At 36.8% G+C, this 9726-nt stretch overlaps 1 pseudogene; it reads right to left on the bottom strand.

Moving 5' to 3' along the window:
- Positions 1 to 9354: 9354 nt before the first annotated feature.
- Positions 9355 to 9473, bottom strand: LOC111737729 (annotated as a pseudogene).
- Between the last annotated feature and the right edge of the window lie 253 nt (positions 9474 to 9726).

Genomic DNA, 9726 nt, shown 5'->3' with positions numbered 1-9726 from the left:
CTAACGTTTCCTAGGCTAAGAAAGCAAACAAGATAGTGTGTTCAAACTGTATCTAAAACAAGGATAAACTGGCTCTAAAAGGGACCTAAGAAATAGACCTAGGAGTAAATTGCATATGCTGTATGATATTTATTTCGGCCTTGTTTCTGTGATTACTCTTCATTTCCCAGTACTAGAGCATAGTAGAATGGGGTTCCTCTTTTAACAATAAGGGACCCGTTCAGACTGGGTTCTGAACAGCATGCTATATTATAAAGTTGAGAGCAAATGCTTGATTTAGGCCAATTCTTTGAAAAATATATAAAGCCCTGCTTCGATTCCTCTCATCCAGTTGATTATTATCATTTTATTCCATTCGGTTAAAGTTTTCTGTTTCAACCCTTCCTTAGAGAATAACTAAAACGTCAGGATAAACTAATTCTTTATCTCTCCCTGCCTCTACCCCTGTGGAATTTAACTGATCTGTATTCTGATAGTACCACATAATTTAGTTTGTATTTCAGTGATATGATTTTATATCACACTTCTGTTTTTTTTTTAATCTTCAATAATTTTAATTGCCTCAGTGCCTAAATTCCTTAACAAGATCTTCTTAAAAAGTTTCACAAGGGACTTGGAAACTTCTTCTACACCTGGAGATACTTTGCAGACCTCTCCCACCCACAGGTTCCACATAACATGTCATTCCTTCTCTGAAGCCCTCTCTCAATTCCCTGGATAGAGTTTGTCACCGATGGTATATCTTTTGTTTTCTTAATACCAAATACATAATTATCATGGAGTACTTATTTATTTACAAATAAATCGATATTATAGCCCTTCAAAATAGACTATATAATGCTCATCTTTATTTCTCCTATCATTGCCCTCTCCAAATAAATACATGTTCAATAGTTGAAATAATGCTTAATATACATTTATTGAGTGGATTATATGTTTGGTTTTGTGTGTTTTTATGTCTGTCTCCATCCCTCAGACTTTAAGTTGTAGAGGGTGGGAATCATATATATTTTGATCACCAGTGTGAACCAGTGCTAAGTACATACCTGGTGTATAGTTAATATGCAATAAATGTTTAGAAAATTAGCAAATAAATTGATGACTAAGGCTGTCAGTGGTCAATAATGGCTCTTGATGTTTAGGAAAGTTTCTAAACACAAAATTCTTTAACTGAAAAGAATATACCTCTTTTAAGATGATGTTAAGATAGACTTGTGATGTTCAAAATGTGGATTGTAACCCATATATATTTGACATGCTATCAATTTAGCTGATTATGACCAGCACTTTTAAACAAAAGAAGAATGATGTTGGATTGTATAAGTTTTCTACTGTTGTGTAATAAATTACCAAAAACTTGGAGGCTTGAAACAATACTAATGATCTCACAGTTCCCATAGGTTGAGTGTTATCTGGATTCTCTATTCAGGGTCTTACAGGCTTCAGTGAAGGTGTGGCAGGGCTTTCTGGGTCTTATCTTAATCTTGGGATTCTTTTCTGTGATACTGTGATTCTGTGATACAATAAGAAATGATATTTAGTCTTCCCGTTTTTGGCACAGAGCTCCTAAAACTCTTGGAATTTCCTAAGTGACGAAAATGACAAAGGTGTCTTGTATTATGCTAATGAGGTGATTTTGGACAGCCTGGAAGGATGGGGACTGGTTTCCAGGAGAATCAACCATGTGATTAGAGGGTTGGAATTTTCACTCCCGCTCCTGCCCGCCCCGCCACCACTACCCCCCGCTCCCCCCGCCACCCCACTGCCCCATCACACCTTCAGCGATGGGAGAGAGGCTGGAGGTTGAATCAATTGCCAGTGGTCAGTGATTTAATGATGCCCATGCATGAAGCCTTTATAAAAACCCAAAATGAGAGTTTCTGATTGAGATTCCCAGAGAATCATGCACTTGAGGAGAGCATAAAAGTGCCCAGTTTTTTCCCATTACTTTGCCCTATGCATCTCTTCTGTCTGGCTATTCTTGAATTATATTCTTTTATCATAACTGGTAATCTAGTGAGTAAATAGGTTTCTTGAGTCCTCTGTTCTAGGAAATTAATCAGACTTGAGATTATGGGAGTCTCTGATTTATTTATAGCCAGTTGGCCGGGAGTATAGGTAATAACCTGGACTTGTGACTGGCATCTAAAAGTCCAAAGAGAGGGTTGTGGGAACCTCCAATTTCTAGCTAGTTGGTCAAAAGCACAGGTGACAACCTGGGCTTGCTATTGGCATTAGAAGTGTGTGTGTGGAGGGGCATTTCGGTCTTGTAGGACTGAACTCTTAACCTGTGGAATCTGAGGTTATCTCCAGGTAGATAGTGTCAGAATTGAGTTGTTTTGTGTGGTATCAAGCCAGTGTCTGGACAATTGCTTGGTGGTACAGGGATGTTCCCCCACATTGGAATTGGTACCAGAACTCCTTTATGTTCCAAGATCAAGTGGTTGGTGAAATAATTAATTGCCTTGCCAATGTAGAACTAATGGCATCTTGCTACTTTAAGGCCCGCAGAAGAGGGTCTGCTACTTCTTTTAAGTCTTCGATCTCTTAAAGAGATTATCTGATTAGATTATGCCCAGCCAGTCTAATCTTACTTTTGATTAACTTAAATTCAACTGATTAGGGGCTAGAGACTTTAATTGCATCTGAGATTTTTTTTTTTTTTTTTTTTTTTTTTTTTACTTTATAATGTAATATAATCAAGTAGTAGCATCCTATCATATCCGTGGGCATAGCCCCTACCAAGGGGAGGGGATTATACTTGACTCATAAGGAGTCATTTTAGAGCAGCGGTCCCTAACCTTTTTGATACCAAGGACCAGTGCTTCTATAAGAATCTAATGCCAGATGATCTGAGGCGGAGCTGAGGCTGCAAATACAGATGAAGCTTCGCTTGCTCGCCTGCTGCTCACCTCCTATTGTGTGGCCTGGTTCCCTACAGGCCACAGACTTTAGCAGTCCATGCCCCTGGGGGTTGAGGACCCCTGTTTTAGAGAGTTTTGCTGACTATATTGCTTTAATAATATGTCACATGTATCTGTATGGGCTTATGTGTTTAGGTTTGTGGGTGTGTTCTCGTAGCGGGTCATAATGTAAAATCTATTTTTGCACTGCGAGTCACATTCAGAAACATTTGAAAATATCTGAACTACGGCATAATTTATAATATTTTTCATATTCCCTAAAGTAAAGAAATGCTTAATCTAATTATAGACAATGTTAAGCAGCTTTAGAAATTCAGTTTCTATTATTCATTACTTACTAAAGCAAGTTTTATATTCATTCATTCATTAATAAATCAGTGATTATTTAGCACATACTATGTGCAAGGCTTTGCATTAAGCAGCAAAGACAATTAATTCCTTGAAATCAGCAGTCATGATGTAAGACACTGTGTACATTTAAGTGAACAACTAGTATACAGGTAGGAAGTTGGGGAGAACTGTTAAGGAATTTTGGGAAGAAAACAAAGGTAATATTTCGAAGAGGTTTTAGTATTACTGTGTCTGCTAAAGGACTGTATTTCTTTTCCAGTTTTCTAAAACTCAACTTTAGTTCAATAATAGGAGAAATAAGTAATTAAAAAGAGAAGAAGTAAAAAAAGTCAAAGAAGAATTTATAAAGGAGCCAGTGTCTAGAATATACTTCTCACACATTACGAAGAAATAATATCATTCTACTCAGCAGTTAAAATAGAGAAATTAAAGTGCATTTCTAATATCATATCATTTTTTTTATAGTTTTATTAGTTGCCTCAACTCACTTCAAATCTCAGGGATGGGGTAAGCACCCACTCCAGTTACTATCACTAAGGCTTAAGAGTATTTGCATTTGCTGAGTTGACAATTGGTTTGACACAAGCTGTGACAAACCCCCAAATCAAGCACAAATGCTTCTCTCATCTGTGTCTGCCACCAAACGGGAGCCAGTGGCAATGAGGAGATCATACACATTATACTTTGATGTTATTTGGACATGCAGACTTTCCAGATTGCTCATAAATGAATGTCAGTTTTACTAAACCAAAGCATAGTTTGATTAGCTAATTGGTTTGACACTGTCCTTTGTTAATGCACCGGAATACCATTGTACTTCAAAGCTTAGGTCAAAGTTAAAAGCCTCTGTCCTATCTTCTACTATGTTATCTATGGAAAGGGCTGCTCTGTCCTTAACTCTGAGGTATTGTGCTGTGCAAAGACTGTTATTTCTTAGTATCTTGAGACTTTGTTTCCAAATGAGCTCAGATTCAAGGTTAATGCACAACGATCATTTCCTGGGCAGTTAGATGAGGATATGTTGAGGTTAATGATTGTGAACCAATTGTCAGAGGACTGGCTGTATGCAATTGTCATAAAGTGTCCTTTATTTTCTTATTGCCCTAAAATCGTCTTGCATGATCCCTTGATTTTGCTCCTATAATATCGATAGTATTTTTCTTTTAAGCATCTCAAGTAATTTAATTAATATGTCTCAGTACTATTTTATTAATTCATTGATTAGATTTATAGATTCATAATTTGGACTCATGAAAGATTTGTTCCCACTGTGACACAAAACCCAAGTGATTAATTAAACCCCTCCATCCTCCCTCTTCCTTCATATTCTACCTCTATTAGGAAAAAAATAAGTGTGGAATGCAAAACAAAAGAATTATAGTTCTCACTAATTGATTGTTTTTCAGCAATCATGTGCAGTGTATAATTATCCAAAATTATGTTAAAATCCATAATTTCATATAAAATGAAAAAGGAAATAGAAGCTTCATCTAGAAGGTAATCTAAACATTATAAACTCTATTAAATCTAACAAAGTACCTAGAATGACATCCTTGAAATGCTTGAGTCAAACCCTTTATCTCCTGCCTATGAGTTCTGTAAAGATAGCTAAAAATAAATTGTTTACTCGTTTTACTGTAATAGAGATTTCAGTTCTCTATATGCACAGCTCTTCTTAGTGATGTTGCAGCTGCTTCCACTTCTGTGTGTATTAATACAAAAAGAGTTCAAGGGTAGATGTCCTTCAGATAACTCAAAATACACATTATAGATGCAAAAGTTCAGTTTCAAATGAATAACCTGCACTTAGGACAGAGTGACATTTCATTTAGATGTTCAGTAGTATAGATTATTGGTTCTGGGGGTTATACCTTGGCTGGTAATGAGTGCAAAAGTGACATGACTGATGTTATTGTTTGCAAATTATTATACTGCTAGTGAAGGTAACTATTAAAGACAATCAAATATAGCCCAGCTGTATAGTGAAATCATTACTTTCTGCAAATATCTTGTGATTTATTCAAAAGCTTTTGCACTATGAAGCACCAAAGTATTTGAGAGACTACCCACCATAATCCAAGAATGTCATGACCTCCTAGATTAAATAGATTGATGATTTTCCATTGTCACAGAGACACTGCCTTGAAGACACAGCCTTGGCAGTACAAGGTCAGCTCGATGAGATTAAAACAATGAATGGATTTACATAACATTTGAAATGCTGGTACAGGATCATCTTTGTCAAATAAAATATTGACTTATCAAAAATTGATTTGCTGTTGAAAACATCCATTTCTGGTGTAGAATAAAACTCTGAAAAATATTTGTCTCGTTAATAGCTCTTACTTTCCAAAATATTTTTAAAGGACATTTTCTATTTGGCTCGACTACAACTTCATCAATCTCTGAGAGGCTCTTACTATATTCAAATTCCTTACTATGATATTATTATTATTTTTTTTTTTTTACCACTCCCCTCTCTTCTCCATGAGATCCACAGAATAACTTAGCAAGGACGGTGATTGGCAACTTTAAAAATGATCTCAGGTTTTCAGATATTCTTTACTAGAGTAATTGAGCTATTATCTGAGGTTCATCAAGTCTGAGTAGCTTGACTCATCAAAAGAAACCAAGGGAAAAAAAAAGTCAAATGCCTCTAATTCTCCAGTTAACCATTTCACAAGAAGGATTAACGACATATTTAAATTTTCAGTTTTCCAAAGCAACTCATTGTTCTTCACCACAGTGCTGAGTTTGTATTTAAACGTTTTATCTTGTGCATTTCAAACTGTCAGGCTAAAGAAGTACCAATAAGTTTGTTAGGTTTAGATAATCGAAAATTCCCTTTACTCAGCTTCTTAGTCTATATTTATCTGTCTGGCTGTGAAATCTATTCCAAGAGTATTCATCTACCACCCAAATCTATTCACCAAGCATCAAGACTCATCAGTGAGATGGAATAATGCCATTTAATTAGTCTTTGATATACAGCTTAATTAGGTCTTAATAAGGGGTAGTGCATCCTAAAATCAATTATCTTGCTCTTTTTAATAAGAGCAACTAATTAGTAGGAAAATCACCACAGTTCTTTTTGTATCCTGAAGCTTTCCATGATGCTAGAAAAAAGGTAAGAAAAAAAAAAAAAATATCTTCTAAAAATATTTGGAAGAAATGTCATATTGAACCTAAAAAGATATATTCAAAATTGTTGCAATAGGTTAGAAATATTTTACAAAAAATGCAATGCTACCAATTCAGTTTCTTTAGATATTTCATAGTCTTTTAGTTAATGTGATAAGGGAAAGTCAGGTGCTTTTCTACCTGTGTGTCTACCTTTTCCCTTTTCATTGTTGACAAGTGTCCTAGGTGTAGGTCCACTGCAGCTGTGTACAGTGGCCACAGTGCCACATTTACAATGAGTCATCTTTGTTAACTAGTGTCTCTTTTGCTTTAGCCCAGAAGTGAACCTATGAGCTGCCAAAGACAGTTACTGCATGGCTGGCTATGTGTTCTGAATCTTAGGGTTTTTCTGTTTGTGTTTTATTTTCCCCAACACAGTAGATTCTACTTAGCTGTGCAAAAGAAAGATTGCCTTTTTTATGATATTCATAAATTAACTCAGCATTGATTTATTTATCTCCTAATATGAACTAGGTTCTGTTGAAGCCACTGAGATTTGGATGTGAACAGACATGATTCTTGCTCTCATAGAGCTCACATTTTAACGAAGTGAGATAGAGAGGAAATGAACATGAAAACAAATAGGGAAATTTCAGAGTAGTAGGTGCTATCTAAATGCATTCAGGTATGATATTGTGGTAAAGAGTAACTGGGGGCAGAAGATGTACTTAGGATGTGAAGGTCAAGGAAAGGGCCTCTGACGAGGTGCATTAAAGCTGAGTTCAGAAGGAAGAGGAGATGATTAGGGGAAGATCTAGTAAAAGCAAAAATAAAGGCCTCAAGTCAGGGAAAAATGCTGATGTATTTGAAGAACATGGAGAATGACAGTGTTCTTGGAGGCCAGTAATGGAGGGGAGGAGGGGTTAAGAAACGAGATAATATGGAAGCTAGAAATCAGATCTGGCTGAGCTGGGTAGAATATAGCAAATAATTTCATTCCAGGTACAATAAGAATGTGCTCACTTGGAAAATGGTATGATTACTCTAACTGATAGATATTCAAAATCAATATAAATATTAATTATAGAATCTAGGTGGTGGGTATATAGGTGTTTATAGTACAATATTTTGATATTTTTATATGTTTGAAAATTTTCATAATATAATGGTGGGAAAAAAATCAACATGGCTGGTGACAAGAAGTATGGCTTGGTCTAAGCATTAGATTATGTTAGTTTAAATTAGAATTTTAGCGGGAGAAATGGAGAAAGATTGCTCCTCCCCAAAATTAGGAGGCATAGTGATTGCATGCAAAATTAAAGTCAGATTATGTTGCCCATCTGAAAAAAAATTCTCTAATGATTATTTTATTTCCCTTAGAGCAAAATCAAAACTCTTTCCACAGTTTAGGATCACCCAGCCGAAGAGAAATCCGTTAACAATTAGAAGTGTCTCCATCGTCAAGTTTGTCAGGAGCTGGAAGAGTACTTCACAGGAATCACACTCAGCCTGTGGAGTGTACTCTGAATTATGCTCCAGTACTTATAAAGTGAGGCAGTGCTACACCACCTGCCCAGGTGTGTATAGCTGGTTTTAATTCAGGCACGCTTAAGGATACAGTAAGGAACTCAAGCCAGATTCAGGCTTAGTCTAGTTCCCTTTGGGGAAAATCACCAACCCACCAAGCGACTAGCTTTTAATAAAGTTCTTCCGAGAATCCATTAATACAAGCAGCTTGCTACCGACTACTTCTTGGGAACATATACTTCATGGAAAGGACAACAAATGAGGGACTTTCTCGAAGAGCCTAGTAATCAAAGCTCAAGAAGGAAGAGGCCATGGAATTTCTGCTTGGCCCCAAATACAGACATGTACAGTTGGTACTTAAAACAAACAAACAAACAAAAAAAAACCAAAATAAAAACACTATGATGAGGGCACCTGTACTGGGGAGAGCAAACACATTAAAAGGTTTCTATGATACTAAAAGCTGTAAGCATCCTCTCACTCTTGCTTGCTTCAGCAGTACCCAATCAAAAGAACACTAATACCCACACAACTTGGTCATATATCACACTGAGGAGTTTTTACTGGAGTAAGTCCTTCAACGTAGTTAACCTATATCTTTACCTTGGACAGTGTTGGAGAGCATAACGATTTCTCTTATAGCACTCATTAGATCTTACCTGGGAGATTTCAGAAAGCAGGAAGCCAAAAGCAGTCGTGTTATGCCATAAAGGAAGTGCTGTAGTTTCAGCTGGTTACTTGGAGTTCAAGAGACTGCGTAGTAATGGAGCACAGGTGCGCTCCTGCTTCAGCCTCCCTCAGTTAACATGGCATCTTTTTTGTCTTGTTCTCCCGTAATAGTCATCGAGCACAGTAAGCCACTATTTAAAAAGGCCAGCATGCTCTGTTCCTCTTTGTTTCTCCCCTTCTATATGTTAGTCGTGATTTTTTTGAGGGAAGAATTGTTCTGAAAATGACTGCCCCTCCTGAGGCCTAGCGAATGGTTGCCTGCCTTTGATAGCTAATCCTGATTCAAATGTTGATCCTGATAGTTCAAGTCTTGGCTTAACATCCTGTGTGTAGTAGCAGCTGAGTGGGAAAAGTGGTAGAGCTACTATGAGACAAACTGCTTTGGAGATGCCATAGGATAGAAGAATAGACATTCTGGCCTCATTTAACCCAAACAGAATGGGATTTTGAGAGGGAAAATGAGCATGGAGGAAGAGCGAGTCTATTTTTGAAAGAAATGGGAAAATAGCTCCAATTCCTTCTATGGAAAAGATTGTATTGAAAATGGAATTTATACTTTCAGAAAGAACTAGCTGTCTAACCTAAGCAAGAGCAAAGGATTTAAGGAAATTTTTTTTTTTTTTTTTAGGCAAGGCAACCTTTGATTGACCTCACAGATTGCAAGGACCTTGTCGGCTTACAATCTCTTATTTTTTTATTTTTATGCCTACAGCACCTTGTCTTCCTAGGTGGTCTCCCATCCAAATACTAACTAGGCCCGACCCTGCTTAGCTTCCGAGATCAGATGGGATCGAGCTTGTTCAGGGTGGCATGGCCGTGGACAGGAGAATCCTTGATATGGTTTTAAAAGTAGACAGTTATCAGAACAAGGTTCACAACTAACAAGCTTAGGTTTATTAGTGTTCTGTCAGTGTACACACCCAAGTCACACTCAAGTTTAGAGCCTCAATACAGAGATCAGCTCCATTAAGGATTGACTCATGGAGGGATAAATGAATCGATAAGGGTGAAGGGAGGCCCTCATCACAGAATGAGTGAACACAATTTCTGACCTTAAAATGTCATTATTGGTACA

The sequence above is a fragment of the Pteropus vampyrus genome, unplaced genomic scaffold, assembly GCF_000151845.1.
Source record: "Pteropus vampyrus isolate Shadow unplaced genomic scaffold, Pvam_2.0 Scaffold30, whole genome shotgun sequence".
NCBI classification, from domain to species: Eukaryota; Metazoa; Chordata; class Mammalia; order Chiroptera; family Pteropodidae; genus Pteropus; species Pteropus vampyrus.
Note: the sequence above shows the minus strand (reverse complement) of the source record. Positions and strands in the feature narration are given on the sequence as shown.